The following is an 18,342-nucleotide window of genomic DNA, read 5'->3' as shown; positions in this document are numbered from 1 at the left end:
TTGCACTGATAATGGTTGAAAGGGGGAGAATTTTAAAAATAAAAGGAAAGCAGAAGCAAAATGGGAAAATACTTATTTAAAATTATTGTCACACCTCATTTTCAATTAGTCTCTCGTGACATTTGCCTCACTCTCACACCCCTGCTTGTGTGTGCTGAAACCTGTAAACAGCCATAAAATTAGTTTACATAAAAGCACTAATTAACATAGAACGCTTGAGGATAAGAAACCAATCTTTTCATCTATTTTTCTTTTTTAAAAAAAATTTATTTATTTATTTATTTTTGGCTGAGTTGGATCTTTGTTGCTGCATGCCAGCTTTCTCTAGTTGCAGCTAGCGGGGGCTACCCTTCGTTGTGGTGCGTGGGCTTCTCATTGTGGTGGCTTCTCTTGTTGCGGAGCACGGGCTCTAGGCCCGCGGGCTTCGGTAGTTATGGCTCGCGGGCTCTGGAGCGCAGGCTCAGTAGTTGTGGCGCACGGGCTTAGTTGCTCCGCGGCATGTGGGATCTTCCCGGACCAGGGCTCGAGCCCGTGTCCCCTGCATTGGCAGGAGGATTCTTAACCACTGCGCCACCAGGGAAGCCCTTTTCATCTATTTTAAATTCTTACTGTGAATTCTTAAAATATGCCTTATTTTAAAGCATCACTGACTCAATTTTAAAACATTGCCAGAACCTGCTTTGCTAATCTGCAAACTCGATAGATCTACCCCAAACCTCAGCACACTCAGCAACAATTTAATAGCAAATATCTCTAGTGACACCTCATATTACTAAGATTCTATTACTTTTTACATTACAAAAAAAGTGCTAGTACACTCTAAAGTATTATAAATAGTTCAGACCAGGCAATGCTTGTCAAAATACGTGAAAGTTTATTTTTTGCACTCAGTAACCTGGGATTTTTATCTTATGTATTTATAATCTATAATGTGCCTCCCATAATTAGTATGAAATGTGGATTACTAATCAAATTCCTCGTTTCTGGACATTTTATTTCTGTTAATATGATTACTAAGGGTGATAAGTTGTATGGTTAATAACCCAATCCTGCCGCTAAATGCAAATTCTAAACATATCTTAAAATAATTGCATAGGTGCCTAAAATCGGCCTCTTTAATTATATTTTTCTTAGACTGCTAAGCAAGCCTTTTCGTGATTGAGGGCATTTTGTTTATGCTTCTTGAGGATTTTTAGCTTGAGGTTTAAAGACAGATATAAATCTGGATACTTATTTAATAATTGTTGTAATACATTTCAAATGACATAAAAGAAGTATATATTCCCCTGTTAACCAATAATACTTCATATCTTGACAGAGGTCTCTATAAAATTGTTCAACTTCTGAAATGTTCAAGTTTTTAGACATTAATATTAGTATAACTAGAAGTATATGGAAGTATATCAATCTGTAAATACAGAGATATTTCCACATAGAAGAGACTACAATGCTTGCATCTTTTCAGCAATTTCAGGCTAGCTCAATTTTTAAATTGATAATTGCTCATTTATTCTAAGACCGCTATGCTATTTATTTATTTGTAATAAATGCCACTCACAATGCACATCAGTCTTTAATAAATGATTCATGTTCTTTATTAGAGATAAATTGCAAATTGCTCCCTTGATTATAAAGCAAATCTACTACTGACATTTGCACCAAATGTGTACATGCTAGTAGCACAGACACATGGATAACCTCCAACCTGCATCCCCAAGCTCTACAAAATGTCTCTAAGGGCCACAGGGTGATACCCTTTTGGCCCAATCCCTTGACCCTCCTCCACCCTTCGCTGTTTCTCTAGTACATACTATCCCTTTAAATTCATTCTCTCTCCACATTAATACCATCTACTCTTGTTTAAACATTTACAATGAGCTATAACTGTCACAGGTTCCCTTTGGCAAACATGCCGCCCTACTCCCTTACCATTTCTGTGGTATAACGGGGACCAGGCCCCAGAGTGGGTCTGATTCCATGGCAAAGCCAGGATGGCGCTTGCGCTCTCTGATCCACTAATCAGGTACCCGGCAGTGACAAAGGTCAATACACCTTTTGGGAGTTGACAAGCAGAAGTCACCTTCTCTATCAATCTCTTATTCAAATAATTTCTGAAAAATTCAGAACTGCTCCAAAAATGCATTTGTGCCCCAGACGTGGTAGTCAATACACCTAACGCCCAGATGCTTAGAATCATAGAGTTCAAGCTCCTTCTTTTACAGAAATAGAAAACAAGCCCCAGAGGGGTTAAAAGGTTTTTCCAAAATATAACAGCTTAGCTGGAATGCTTCTGCCTTTCTCTATAGGCTTTTTATCTCATTACGCTTTTCAAATTTTTTGGATGAGCCTTAGCATTCAGCACCAACTTTACTGGTTTTCCAGCTCTTAAGTAAACTAGACCACAAGTGACCATTGCAGTGAGACCGCTGGGGCAGAGTGAGGGGCAGTGTGTCCAGCTTTGGCTTAGGAAATCACCTTTAGGCTCTTGTTAATGAAAACATCTGCAGCCTGAATAAAACTTAATAATAAAATTCAAAACTCTTCAACTTAAGGTTAGCCTCCTCATAGTGAGGGGCTCTAAATTCTGACTCCAAAATCAAGGAGGGATATATATATATATATATCCCTGCTATCTATGCAATCTTGAGAATAAAGAATATTTTTTAATATTCTCAATCTTCTATAACTGGAGCTGATGTCAGTTGTGACGATAACTAGAATGCATGGGTTGGCTGTGTTGAGGACGGATTCGGGACGTGACTAGAGGGTGATATTCTGCTGTCCTGGTCCTCAGTGCCCACCTTCCTTCCTCCTTCCCCTCCGGCCAGTTAAACAGAGGGCATGAAAGCCATTTCCTCACACAAGTGACACCAGGAATGGTGGAAGAAAGTCATGTAGCTCCTATAGTGAAAGAGATTAGAACCTACTGTTCATGTCAGAGGATATTTATGAGCTCAGAGTCTTACTAATTATACCATGTATACACTTCTACGTGAATGAACTGTGCTGTCAAAAACCCGGGACAACAAATGGTTCACCTTTAGGTGCTTCTTCTTAACCCTGACAGCACCCCCCAATTCTCTTGATTGGTGCCACCCCCAAAGCCTCACATAGGTCTGCCCCTTCGCATTCCTTATGGCTGAACCAGTCAAATGTTAGACCTAGAACAGCCTGTGAAGAAGTTTCTCAGGAGCTAAGTGTCAATGCGAGAGATGATAGAAAAAAATAATGAAAACATTTTGGAGGTCAAAAGGCACTCGGCTTTCTGCCATTGGCCAATTTCCCCATTCATTAGTAGCCTTTGAGCCTTTTCACTTCTCTTCCTGTTGTTTTTCTGTTTTCCAGAAATTATATCACTTCTGACAAAAGAACTCAAAAAGCCAGTGGTCTGAAGGTTGTTGTAGGTTCTGAGGACACCTTTGTTGGTGTAACTCAGCCGCATGTGTGCTCTCACACACCTGATCCTGGCTCACCAAGGGGAGGTTCAAAGTCTACACTCTGTACAACAGCAGGCGAGGGATCATACATTTTAGAAAGGCTTCATTATGAAGTATTCAAAACAAAGGTAAAGTCCCCAAATCTTAACTCTTCAGAAAATCCAAATCCAGATATCCAAGTTTTTGAGGTTCTGAAAAGACCTTAGAGACTATTTCATATTGCTTTATTTTAGGGATAAGGAAACTGATGAACAAAAGGGCAAGAATCATTAGCTCTCTGAGATTTTAAGAGACTAAAATGAGAAAGACAAAGAATTCATTGGTGTCATTTTTTTTTTAAAAGTAACCTTTTGTTTGCATAGATCTTTTTATATAAACCTCTGGTTATTATATAAATATGAATGCTATAGATCTGTTCAGGAAAATAACCATACTAAGTTACAGAGAATATCTAATAATAATGACTTTTCTTAAATACTAGTTTTTAGGGACCAGTGGCCCCCCAGAGAAGGCTTCCATGCCCCTGCCAACTCCAGAGCAGGATGGAACTGGGAGGGCTGATGAGAGCAGAGAGTTGCCCTTGTCTTCTCTGACGGTACTTTCTGGAGGAAGCAGCAAAATCCTAGGAAATAAACAACCTGGGTTCTAGTCTTAGATCTGCCGTTAAGCAGCTGTGTGGTCTTGGGCAAGATATCCAGTCTCTCTAGGTCTTGATTTTTCATATGCAAATTAAAAGCTTAGAAATTCCTCAGCACTTCCTTCTAGCTCTGAAATGCCTTGAGTTCATTATGCAGAGCCTGAGAGCGATCACATGGTGTCCGTGTGTGTGCTCAGGGCAGATGTGGGTCCAAACATTGCAACGAGTATAGAGTTAAGTGTGCAGAAAAGGGTTAAAGATTTAAGCATGTTGGAGTTGCAGCTGAATGAAGGAGGACCCCAGCTCTTGCATGTCCCATACAGCCATTTTATAGATAGGAGAGGTAGAGAGAAAGCAGTGTGTTTTTTCCAGGGGAAATCAAGAGAAACCAGAGTATATTTCTGACTCAAGAGTTCACGAAGATTGGAGAGAGGTGATGGGCAGGGTGAGGACTGCCCTGAAAGGAGACCAAATACATAACTTAAGCAGTATGCGTGACTAGAAAGATCAGGCCGATAAGGTCACACCTCTGTCCCTGCGACCAGCATGGTCTGCAATTTTCAAACTTCTTTTAGCTCTGGAATCCTGCTGGGGCAGGCACCGCTTAAAGAACCAGTAGTCCTTTCCTCCACTCCTGCTTCCTGCCCCTCTACACCAAATCGCAAGCAAGCATGAGCCCCAGATAGACAGGCTTCCTCTTCAGACCCAAAGTCCAAAGTTGAAGACTCCCATTCAGGTGTTAAATACAAATGGCTGAACCAACACTCAGCTGGTCGTATGAAGGTCTTGCCAGGGCCACAGCTACCTACACACAGATTAGACAACCAGCTTTGGAAAGGGAGCAGCCCTGATTTAGGTGCCAGGTAAATCAATGCTCCATTCCCACATTTCTACTTGTTGTGTCAACAGACATAGCAGAGGATGGGAAATGAGATCCAGTTGCAGTGAGGAGGAAGGGTGAAGATGCAGCTCATCATGCACTCCTAACTCATTCTTGAAAGACAAGCCTGAGCGAGCAGACTCCGACCAGAGAAACCCAGCTGGACCACCTAGGCAGCAGTCAGGAGATGGTAGGGCTGTTTTGTGTATGTTTTTTGTTTGCTTGCTCAGTTTTTAATGGAAAAAATGTTGTATCTTTTTGTGCTTTCTGCGCTTTCAAAGTTTGTTAGCATTAAAAATCTATTACTTTTATTGTTAGAAAAATAAACTATGAATATTTTAATAATAGTTCAAACATTGAATTTGATAACTACCACTCCTAAGAATATACACATTTCTTTTAAAACATGATATATAAAGTAATATGTATATGTGTGTACATATACATTTTAAAGGAACCAGGAGTTAGCATAGTACTTCAGAGAAAAATTGTGAATATTGATTTTTTTCCCCTAGTGAGATATTACCTGGGAATCACAGCCAAGGTAGGACTATTTAGACGGCTTTATCATTAACCTTTCTCTGTATGTAAATTCACAGACATCAGACTGTAAAATGTGCTTGCTGCATCACCAAAGGAAACCAGAATCTGGTACAAGCCCTTATTTTGAAAATGAATGCTTCTATCTTCTTTTCAAAGTACTCCGAAAGTTTTTGGGACACCCCAGTCTGCAGTTCAGTCATACTCACAGATCACAAAGTCTTTCTTGTGTCTAAAAACAGACTCTCTCCTGATGCTGTCAACTCAAACTCCCTTTCTTCTGCTTCATCCAGTGAGAGGGAGAAGGCTGGCTAGAGTTCTCCACAGCTCCACCTCACTGCCCAGAGGTTGTTAATTTTGTCTGCCTTCAGCCTTCTCTTCTCCAGGATAAATAACCCACCTCCTTTCTTGTGTACATAGCCTCCAATCCCTGTCATCGTTGTCTTCTTTCTATACGTGAATTCTATGCCATTTTCATACATACGTTTTAAGTTACAGACCTAAAGTGTAATGTTCAAATGAGAGCCTGACCTACAATGAATTTACATAAGGATTACTTCCTGGCTACAAATGATGCTTGTCTTAATACAGCTCAGGATAGTATTTCTTTCTTAATGCCATCACTAGGTTAACGACTCATGTATTTCTGGAATGCTGGATCTCCTCCAGCCAAGTTCATGTCAAAATACGCTCTCTATCTAGCCCTTTCTCCCACCACCAACTACTCCCCAAAGGCAGTCACTGTTAATAAATTTAGATTTTAGTTCTTCCAGCGGTTTCTACTTGAGCTCTAAATAAATAATATGTCTACATCTACCTGTTTTGATTTTTCAACCTTAGACACTCAGTAGCTATTGACTTCTCTACATGAATGATGAAATTTTTCACTCATTCCTTCTCTATCTTCTCCCCAGTTTAGGTTAATTCATGATTTTTTAGTTCTTCAGTTGGGTAGATGTATAACTTATCCATATGTATAACTTACAATTATCCCTCCACTTCTGGATCTAGCAGCTTTAGAAAATATTTATTGACCTTAGCACTCTCAGATAAGAAAGTTAACACAGCCCTCCACCTCCAGACTTCTGTCAGAGTATAGCTTTTAGACTGTCAAAGTTTATAATATTTATACTGTTTTATAAATATTATTATGAATTCTGATATTATTATCATAGAAATAGCATTTATTGCAGACACCAGAAAACAAATTAATCCTATGTCACCAAAATCATGCTATTCAAAATAGAGTGTCCTAAGCATCACAGTCAAATGGATTCTCTATTCTTAAACTCCATCAAACCCTCAAAATCATGCCACAACTTAGTTTACTTCTTATTTGAATACTGGATTTTGAGGCAGTTCTATAAATACTATTACTGGTTGCAAGCAGTGGAAGCTGATTAACTTAACAAATTTGTTGGAAGGATATAGGGTCACTCTCAAAACCAAAGAAAAAGCTAGGGATGAATCAACTACAGACTTTCAAGATATTAGACTATGAAACTAGAGACAGATCCTGCTCATTCCTGGGAAAGAGCCCCTGATCGGCCTACCTTGGATCACAAGCTAGGAGTAGGACACTTGATTGACAGTCCCATCAAGTTTGCATGCAATGGTGAAGGGTAGTTCTCAAAAAATAAAATCAAGTTGCTGTCACCAGAACAAGCTGGGTAGACTTAACAACAGCATTTATCACCTATGATAGCAGTTGTCACATTTTAATTAATAAATAATTTGGGTAGTTATCTGTTTGACATTGTCCTTTCCCATCAGATTTCACAAAGAGAGGTTACATATATTATTTGTTCTCTTAATCCACATGCCTAGCACAGTATATGGCACATAGAAATACTTACTAAATATTTGTTGAATATTGTTAAAAAAAAAGAAGTGCCAAGGGTTTCTGGGATATACTGCATAGACTACCTGTATTCGTTTACTTTGCTAACAAAATATTTTCAGATGGCTGAATTGCATATTAAAGAAGGGATTATTCTTTCCAATGGTATAACATCATGGAGGAATACAACTTAAGTTTTCCATTGCAAGTATTATATTTTATTTTATTATTATTTTTTGTAAACTTTGGGTTTATTTATTTATTTATTTATTTATTTATGGCTGTGTTGGGTCTTTGTTTCTGCGCGAGGGCTTTCTCTAGTTGCCGCAAGTGGGGGCGACTCTTCATCGCGGTGCGCGGGCCTCTCATTATCGCGGCCTCTCTTGTAGCGGAGCACAGGCTCCAGACGCGCAGGCTCAGTAATTGTGGCTCACAGGCCTAGTTGCTCCGCGGCATGTGGCATCCTCCCAGACCAGGACTCGAACCCATGTCCCCTGCATTGGCAGGCAGATTCTCAACCACTGCGCCACCAGGGAAGCCCCAAGTATTATATTTTAAAAGAAGAATATCTCTCAAAACTTCTGGATAGTGGCAGGATCCCATGATCTTACACATTGCCCAAACAACTAATGGTTTCCAATGACCTGATCCAAAGAACTAGTCGGCAATTTGAATGTTCAGTATTCATTCAGGATTTCATAGCCTGTGGCTCTCTGCAGCCAGGATTCGACACAGCAATATTTAAGGCCTGATCTAATATCTCCTTTGTAAAGCTCCCCATTCTCCCAAGGAGTGAATCCTTTTCCCCACTCCTCTCCATGCCACTTTGCCCACTTCGTCACAAATTGAGGGAGAGTTATTTGTTTATGTACCTGCCTCTCCATCTAAACTATGAGTCCTATAAAAGAAGAAAGTCTGTCTGATTCACCTTTGTATCCCCAGTGCCTAACAAATAGGAAGCATTTATTAAACGTTTATTTAATCTAAACACTCAGTCTAAGTAAAGTCTTTGACAAAGAAATATAATGAGTTCAAAGAAATACCAGACTCTAAAGGGAGAAGGTTTTATCATCTAAAATAATAAGATCATAAAAAGAAAAGACAAGAAGGAATGGAGGGAGGGAGAGAATGAAGGAGGGACGAAGGGAGGAAAGAAGGAAGGAAGGGAGGGAGGGAGGGAGGGAGGAAGGAGAATGTTAGTGCTCTAAGCTGTAGAGAAATTTTAAGTTATTTTTCAAATATACCCGTTCATGGATAGACCGTAAGGGCTTTAATATCTCTAAATCACAAGATGACAAAAGAAACAATTAGGAATGCAGAAATGGTCCTCTCTAAAGTTTTCATTCTTACATATCAATCAAGGAGAATGTTAATGAGGAGGCTTCAGCGGGAGTCAATAATTCCTCACCAATATCAGAAATTTAGTTTCACTTTTCAGAGGCTGTTGGTGGCCATGCTTGCGAAATCAAGACTGTAATTCATCTCCAGACAATAACAATTATTACCGATTACTAAGAAATAAGTCAACAAAGATATTTTCCTGTTTACATTCTTATCAGACTGTATCAGAACCATCTGTTTTCAAGTTTGTTGTTGCTGGGGTTTTTTTTTATCCCAAGGGATAAATACTCCACATTGTTCTCAGACTATATGCATGCGAAACTGCCTCTTGCTGCACAGCTGCAATGTTCACTGAAACATTCGTGTAGGGAAAAAACACATATTCTTCTGGGAAAGAAAATGAAAAGAAGTAGATGATCTCTCTGAATTTACTCTATCTTCAAACGAAGGATATGTTGGGGGTCTGTCCCATCTCTAATTACCATCTCCTCATTTGAATGGGTGACTATTGATTTTGCTAAAAGTATACAATGTGGAATTTTAGACACTAAAGTAACTCCAACCTAGAAAACACAGTAAAAAACTCCACTAATACAAGAAAGATTCTACAATTTTAAAACAAATAATATGCGACCTCTTTATGCCGTTGTTCATCAATGCCTATCTCCTGTGATAAAAGCAATAAGTTTCCCTCCTTTGAAGACAGTTATAATTGCTCTATTGCCAAGGAAGCGAGAGTGGGAGATTTAAATCGTGGTACTGACAGAGTTGCTGCATGGCTTTGGGCGAGCAATTAACCTTTGGTGTCTCAGTTACTTCATCTGTAAAATAGGGATAAGGGTTTTTGCACAGGTGTGATGCCTGGACTAATTAGTACAGTTATCATTATTGATGGGAAAATAATGTTGGTCACTGATTTTGCATCTTATGTTCACACCGGGGAATCATTTTTATCTCCTCTACATTGAATCATTTTTTAAGGAGTCTGTAAAAAATGATAATGATAAATGATGAGAATAGCCACATATTGCAGGCTGGCACAACACAGTTAAAATGGACCATGTCCACGTAGGTGCATAGCCTTCATGAATTATCTTTTGATCATTTGTATTTATCACTTAGATGTTTTCTAAATTTAGACTAAACATGTAAACTATGAAAATGAGGAAACTGTTCAAGGCCCACACTGAACTGGTAAACTGTACTGCAGCAAAAGGCTTTCCAGTTTATTGGTGGGTGACATTATGACAGTACTAGAGTAGTTTAGGCTTGAGCCATACAATTTAGGGTAATCAAAGTCAAGTAAAAGTATGCACTGAAGATAGTGCTCATATGACATCTAAAGCCCTCACTTCCATGTGCATATCTGCCCTGCAAGAACTGCAGCTCTAATAGCCAGGGACCAGGACAGACCACGGAGGTACAGGAGATGCCAGCTTTGCCAGAGTGGGAGCATCGGCGCTGGGCACAGTAGGGCATCCTTACAGGAGAGCACAGGTGATGTCTCTCGAGTCAACGAGAGAGACAGAGGCGAGGACGACAAAAATGGGGACTCCCTGCTCATCTAGTACTCCTAAGTGCTCTTTCTGTTTCCTAAGTCAGGGTGAAATATCTGCTTTAAAAAAAGTTACCTTTACATGTCGGCAAAAATGGCAATGAACCATAGAGGGAAACATAAAAGATGGAAGTGCTCCAAATGTCAGTACTCAACGCCGTAACCTCTGCATCCTTTTGTGTAGACACGTGATGTTCGCAGGTCCAAAACTTCTCCCCACGGCTTCTCATACTCAGAGATTTTCTCCCAGCAGAGAATTCTCTTTTCTTGAACTGAGTAAACATCAAGCCTCAAATTTCTAATGTCTCTCAAGAAATTAGCCTCTTGACAAGTCATTCGCACTAAAGACTCTGTCCCTTTCCTCCATACTTGCCTCAAAATTACAGGCAACAACTTCCGAATGGAAACATAGCTGTTGCCGTTTTCGTATTATCCTCACCGATCATACGAAACGTAAAAATTAGCATTTCTAGCAGGATTAAAACTGCTAACACAACTTCTCTCTGTCCTACACCATTAAGCGTGATTAGAAATCCCTTCACGATTAACATTCATCTCGCTGTACCGTGCTTGAAGGTTAATAATATCCACCCTCTCCTGAGAGAGGGGGAGGGGAGGTCTTTATTCAATGGAGAGAGGCAATTTCCCCTTCCGTCCACTAGAGGGGGGCTCCGCGGGGCCGGCCGGAGGATGGCAGAGACACCGAGACACACACAGCATCCCGCCCTGCTCGCCTGCACTGTAGTTGGTAAGATGAAGCAACATTAGTATTCATCGTTCTCTATTCTTCACCCTCTGTAGGTTTTAACTTCTCATAAAGCCCCTTCACAAATGCCGGACGGCCGTGTTGGCCTGGAGGGAAAAAAAAAGATCGACCTACCATCTTAAAACAATATCCAGTCTAATTCTTCTAAGTCAACACTGCGTGAGATAAATACACAACCTGTAAGAACAGATCCTAAGTTTAAAACCTTCGTTTATTCTGTAGCAGCACGTGTGCGCTGCAGAAGTGGATACGGAATGAACGGTGCGTGGACGTTCTAGGGAAAAGCATCTCCATTATACACAATGCATAAAGAAATGTACCTAGCCCTTAGCACACCGGCTGTTTCTGCTTATGGGACTGAGTTATCCATGAAATGCAGTAGGACATTTTGTAGTAAATATCCTACTTGACGGGCTTTTTTAGACCTACCCACCTATGCAGGTTTGTATAATTAAGGAAGAAATAGACATTTTAGCAATGAAAGACAAACCTTATATTTTTCCCTCATCAAAATACATTGTGTTCTAAGAAAGAAGGGGTGGGGAATGAGCCTGTTTTGAGTGGACTCTACCTAGATGGTAAAGCAAAATATAATACCTTTCTCTATCTGTAATATTGTTCAGTGTAGCAAACTCTTTTGCTTGTTACAGTACAGTAAATGGGGTGTTTAATTTGGGATTCAATGTAGTCTAGTGTCAAGGTGCAGCAGTTTTATTACAGAAATACAATTTTATTGGAGGCTGAAGATTTAATTTCCATCTTACGTCGAGAGCCATAAACGGTGTGCCTCTTTTACATTTTGCATAGCATTTGGTATGTGTAATTCCTGGTCTAATTTTAGAGTTTGTAAAGGTGGAAGAGTCACAGTATGTAGATTCAGATTCTTCAACATTTCAGCCACAAATGCCATTTTAAAATGAGTAATTTTCTGTTTCTTAGTCACGTATTTGAAATTATTTCTTCTCTCCCCTGATTGAATTCTGCACTACATCCTCTCCAGTCCTTCCTAATGAGGTAAGCCACAAAGTTACCCAAAGAACACCCTTGGGTTGGAACAAATGCTTTCTTTGTTTAAATTTGTCTACTGGTTGGTATTTTACTTAAAAGTAAGACGATCAGATGATCTGGATAGTTTGCCTTCTATTGTGCGTCGTATCTGTCAGGGTCACATGTTAATGTCTGTTCTTATGGATGCATTTGGAATCAAATAATTTGTAAATGTATTGGGAGGATCGAATATGAAAGAAATAAATGATGATACCTATAAAGCTATATCAACATTGAAATCCAAATTTGGGGAATTGTGTCATTATCCTTCCTTCAAATATATTTATTACCAGAAACACACACACACACACACACACACACACACACACACACAGAGTAGGTGCTGCTCTTCCATCTGTTTGCCCTTTACAGCATTAATTCTCCACATCAACAGTTCATACCTTCTCTTTACCACCAGGTGGAGCCATTTGTTTATGGACATCTGTCCATTTCCTTTTTCTCCAAGATGCTACCAGATAAATAGCTCCGGAGTTAACATATTGTGGCAAGCATGAAAATTTAACGCCCACAGATTAAAAAAAAGTAAAGCTTTTTCAGGCATTGGTATAACAAACCTTGCCGTAAGAGTCCTCTTGCTACTAGATTTAATAGCTTTACGCACGTTCCTATTTACAATTTCTGCACACCAAAGAAAATAATATTGTTGTGTGTACCATGAACAGTGTTGCAGGTCTATTTTATGTAGCACCATCGTTTTTATAATCTCAAATGTTTGGAAACTTCATTCAAATGGCAAAAAAATACTCTATGCTGTGAGCCTCTGTTTTCTTCAGTCTTAAAAATATACACCTCATAGAGAAGAAAATGTTTTCCTTCAGACAAAAGAGAGTGGTGATTCAGCCGTAGGCAGTAAGGGGCAATGTCAGATTCTTCTCTCGGTCAAATTTATCTCTCTTCGATTTGAGGTCCAGTGAAAGGTAAGTCAAAATCTATCTTACCTTTGGTTCTATTTAGGAGCTAGTTCAAAATGAATACTAGTAGCAAAGTTCAATTATTACATTGTTCAATTTTAATATTTTTATTTTAAGAAATTAATCAAAGAGCTTCTCATGAACAAAAGGCAGTAAGATAAGAAAAATTTAGAAGCCTGATTTGCATGTGCAAATAACTGTGGAATGAGCTCACCTAAACTCACTTGCCAATGACCTCAACCTTGATCTGGAAAGATCATTTATTCACAAGTAAAACTTCACATTCTCTATGCTAACACTGTCTTGGATCTTTCCTTAAGGTAGATTACTAACTGTGACGTTGGACAGTCTATTCATAACATCTGCATTTACCAACATCATGGAGTTACGTGTGTAACTGAAATATCATTTCTGTTGCATTCTTTATTTTAATCAGGATTTACTCTCTTTGTATCATATGTATCTAAAATTTTCCTTGAGCATCTGCAAAGCAGTGAGTGGAGGAAGATCTGTGTATATGCTTTATTGAATCCGTCCCTGGGCCTGAGAAATCTGGCTTTTCTCTCGTATGTGAACTGGTTCTGGGAGCCGAGATGGGAGGCTGTCTGCAAAGAAGCCCTCATACAACAAAATGCTGGAACCACCATTTTGCTGTCCGCTCTCACACAATGAAATGGTGGCACAGAAAACAGTTAACACATTGTGCCCACGAGAGTCGTCTTTGAAAGTATTCTACTCTCTGATCCAAATATCTAGCTGCTTTTTAAAATGTTGCTACTAAGGGGCTAAAGATTTTCATTTTCTTTAAGTGTATAAAACTTGTGCATGTGTGTGTGTGTAATGCTGGAAGCATCGGCTGTGTACATTCAACTGAAGGATGGAAAGAACTCATCAAAAATGCACACTTATTTTAGCAAACCTGAATAAAAGCCCAGATCCTGAGAACTGCTTCTAACAGCTCACAAAAGCTGTACGGTGAATTTGGCCCTGACGCCTCCTTTCGTTTTAGCATTCACGGCGTGCAACTGCGAGTGAGGAAATTTAAGAGAGTTGGGGTTTTTTTCCCTTCTTTTTTTAAAAAAATGTCCTGTAAAAATTAAAAGCAGGCCCACATTTGACTCTCACCTGGGAGACCCCACGCTCGCATTTTTTTATGGGAGGAAAAAAAAACAGAACAAAACAAGGACCCAAGATCCCTTCCTCTTTCACTTCTGTTCTTATTTTTAATCATTAAAAATGCTTCTTTGGCTGCGTTTAAGTGTGGAAATTCTCATTTTTCTGCAGTGCTTCAGACTCACATAGGCTCCTTGGGGACGCGGTAAGGAGCTAACCAACTGCACATGGGAAATGAGGATTTTCATGGTTAGAAAAACGGCAGTGTTTGGTAATTTTCCACATGGAGTCAAAGTCACGAGTGACTTTTTTCTTTCAAACATAATGACTTGACTTGAGCACTTGGTGTAGAGTTGTAGGTTCGAATTTGAACGCATCAAAATGTCTTACTGAATTTAACTTGACTTCTTTTTATAAATCTTTCCACTATTTTCGAGTGCATAATAAGTAGATTAAAACGGGACACCCTCTCTCTCCATAACCCCCTCCTCCCTCCACAGAGAGAATTATAAAAAGCTACTGTCTATAAATAAAATATAGCCCTGGAGGACCCACCAGCAGGTTATGTAATATGTGACATAGACCACCAGGGGCTGAACTGAAACCACTAATACTTTTTTCATAGGATCATTAGCTAGAGTGAAACAAGGTACCCAAGTGAAAGGCTGAGGAAGCTGACCTGGCTCATTATGTTTGTGTGCCTTTAATTATTTTTTTGCGTTGAAATTAAACACAAATATTCAGTTTTATCATTTAAACATATTGTCACCCAAATACAGCACACTACTTTTCATATTTTTAATGATTCATAATGTATGTTGTGATCAATATTTACAGTTGGTTTCAATAAATACTAAAACTCTTGTGAAAAATGCAATTTAAATTTAAGGCTAAGGAGAGGTTATTAGTTAAATTTTTTTCCCTGCTGTACTTTATGAGATAAAATCAATTGATTTGTTTTGAAATTTAGATCTTAAATTAAAATCTTCCTCCAACCAAGATGAGTAGGTCTGGGGCTCATGGAACCAGCTTGCATGTATTCTTGACCTTGTGCTGACAGTCACCAGGAAGGGTATGTTCCCTTTATAATAGCTGCTTTACAATTTTGGAGGCATTGCTAGACTTTTACATGCACTAATGTTAGTTGCCCCATGTACCTTACATAAAGCCAATTCAATAAATTTAGGACTGTGGTTGAGAAATAAATGTCATGTCAGTAACCCTCAACTAGATATCAGAAGAAAGAGTATGTGATTGTTTAGTCCAAAAATTAAATTTCATGTTTTTAATTGGTGTCATAGCCTGTCCTAAGTCTATAGCGCTTAAATTAAAGGCAACCACATTAACCTGGAAAGGAAACATAATAACAACTCCTTTCATCCCCTGGCTCAAATGTTTTTATGCTCAACCCTAATTTTTGTTAAAAACACTTTCAGGCAAAGACAACAGGAAACGGTAAACATGGCAACACCATGAAAATAATTTTCTGATGCATTATTTCTCTCCGTGTCCAAAGAGTGAGTTGTACAGGGTGCAGAGGAAACCGCTGTATCATTAAACCCAATGCCGACGAAAACAGCCACCCTTCCAGCAAAATGGATACCCCTCCTCATTTCATAAATCTTGTTCCCAACTAGACTAAAGCCAGGAATTGACTCTCGATCACATCAATGGCCTGAAACTGGTGTATCACAGTAGGACGTTCAAAGGGAATCAGGAGTATCCAGCAACAACTTCAGGGGCAGGGATGCAATTATAACTGACAGCCAGATGTCTGGCCAGGCTGCTGTAATACCCATCAAGGCTGCAAATGGTCTTGGGTCCTCTTCATCCAAACAGGGAATGATATACGGATAAACACCAATACCACAAATCATCAACACAAACCAAAACGATGCCGTGGCTGATCAAGATTTCAGATATCAAGAGTTGGCCAACTTCTCCCCTATCTTCCCCTCTACCCCGCTTCCCGCCCCCTTTCCCAAACAAAAAGCTTGTTAGTGGTTGAGGGCCCCATGGGAAATGTTTTTACACCCGGTGCCAAATGCTAATCCTTCACTGAAGCCTTTAGTGTATTTAAATGTTTCAGTTATGGGGGCAAAAGGGATTCCAATAGAAATTACTTAGGGAATATGGAGATTTAATAATTTGGCTAAGTGTATATTACATTTATTGGACTTCCTCTTTAATTAAGGATTACCTTAAAAGAGCACATTACAATTCAAAGAGAATAGGAATTTATTTTAATTATCATTTAAGCAATAACCAGCATAAAACTTTGTGTTCCTTAAATATATGTTTGGGATGGGAGAGGGGGGATATAAGTAAATTCTCTTAGTAGATTATATAACGTTTCTTAACCTATCTAGATACACATATTTCTTCATTTTCACAGATTCCATATTGTATTGTCTTGAAATACTTTTTTTTTAGAACTAGATTTGACATGCATTTGTGATTCATAAACTGCTACAGATGTCAAGCCATTCTAATCTGAATATGGATAAAGGATTCTGGGGAAAACTCAGTAAAATTGTCTTATTTTGTAAAAACGGTTTGAATTTTTAATTAAATTAATTAATTGAATTAAGTTCATGGTATTAAGTATTTGCAAAAATAATAGAACCATATTCAACATATTTATTATTTTAGTGAGTATCGGTGGATTTTTCAGTGCCATGAATGGTTTCGCAGGTTTCATAGCATCTCTTAGAGTAAATGAAAATTATGTCTTTTCAAGAAAACTCCTCTTTCATGAAATTTTTACAAACGTGTTTAGACTTAATATTTCAAATACATTTCCCTTTTGTGACGTTCTTCTCTAGGGCTCCTGGATCCAAACCCATTTTGAGGTCTCAGCTTTCTCAATAAAAATGTCAAAGCCAGAGGTCTTTCAAAGTAGCTGCTGAGAACACGGAGGCCCTTTCTGCACTGCCAGTCTGACAGGGTCCTGGGTCTCCATCCCAGACAGCCTTCACGGGGACACACACAAGCAGCTCTCCAAACAGAGAAGCATCTCATGCTATTGCCTTTCCCTGAAACAACACTTCCAGAAAATATGCTGACCAAGAAGAAACAGCAGGGGTGAGAGAAGTGGCCAGAGCACTCACAACATCTTAACAAGCACTAATTAAATGTCTTGCTTTTAAAATACGGCTTAAGAAAGCCAAATACGGGGCTTCCCTGGTGGCGCAGTGGTTGAGAATCTGCCTGCCAATGCAGGGGACATGGGTTCGAGCCCTGGTCTGGGAAGATCCCACATGCCGCGGAGCAACTGGGCCCGTGAGCCACAACTACTGAGCCTGCGCGTCTGGAGCCTGTGCTCCGCAACAAGAGAGGCCGCGATAGTGAGAGGCCCGCGCACCGCGATCAAGAGTGGCCCCCACTTGCCGCAACTAGAGAAAGCCCTCGCACAGAAACGAAGACCCAACACAGCCAAAAAAAATAAAATAAATAATAATAAAAAATGAAAACTGACATGTGCTATTACAAAGTAGGTGCAGCTGAAGAAAAATGCTTTAAAAAAAAAAAAAAAAAGAAAGCCAAATACAATAACTTCTTACAGATGGTTTTAGGAACTAACAAGAGCTGTAGGAAATGGTGTAGTCATAAGGATCAGTGTCCCCAAAGTCTCCTACAGCCATTAGTGACGAGGTGCTGTGCACTTTAGGAAGAAATGATGAGACTCTGTTTGATGTGAAGCTGGTTATTTTTTTTCCTCATTTGTCTCTGAAGGGAATTTTGCATGTGTTTTAGTGCATTACACAGTCAATTATTGAAACGGCCAGTCAATTGAATATAAAAAGAGCATTAGCAGCCTTGAAATCTATTTTTCTGATGAGGTACAAAGCCAGGCTGAAAAAGAATTGTGAATACCAAGAAGGCAGGAACTGTGTTTTGTCATATCGATAGCCCCAGTTCCAATACATAGTGGGCATTTGATAACTGTTTGATCATTTATTGAACAAATATTCTTTCAGTGGTTATGCTATACCAGACATGGGCTGTTTTGGAGATAAAGTAGTCAAGAAGACAGACAAGGTACCTACATTTTGGAATCTATAGTCTGTGTGAAAATATTTGTTAAAGAGTGGGATGGATGGATGGATGGTTGGATGGGTGGGCAAATGAGTCTAAAAGAAAAGTGTTTCTCAGATACAGGTCTGACATTCCTTTAGGATGAGACCCTCGGGCTGAGCTCATTGCAAAGAAATGTAAAGCCAGATTCCCAGGTAAGATGGCTCAAGACAAACC

General features: G+C 39.3%; 1 long non-coding RNA gene across 6 annotated transcripts in view; it reads left to right on the top strand.

Moving 5' to 3' along the window:
• LOC132368564 (uncharacterized) overlaps positions 1-18,086 on the top strand; it is a 547,341-nt gene extending 529,255 nt beyond the window's left edge. For 4 of the 6 annotated variants that reach the window (XR_009504127.1, XR_009504125.1, XR_009504124.1 and 1 more), the window contains one exon: positions 11,032-11,425. This is a non-coding gene — a long non-coding RNA (uncharacterized LOC132368564). Of the gene's footprint in view, positions 1-4,983; positions 5,115-11,031; positions 11,426-16,913 lie in introns of those variants that run through there. The other 2 variants (XR_009504126.1, XR_009504128.1) reach the window with 2 other exon arrangements.
• Positions 18,087-18,342: the final 256 nt, after the last annotated feature.

Source organism: Balaenoptera ricei, chromosome 7 (genome assembly GCF_028023285.1).
Source record: "Balaenoptera ricei isolate mBalRic1 chromosome 7, mBalRic1.hap2, whole genome shotgun sequence".
Classification (NCBI taxonomy): domain Eukaryota; kingdom Metazoa; phylum Chordata; class Mammalia; order Artiodactyla; family Balaenopteridae; genus Balaenoptera; species Balaenoptera ricei.
Note: the sequence above shows the minus strand (reverse complement) of the source record. Positions and strands in the feature narration are given on the sequence as shown.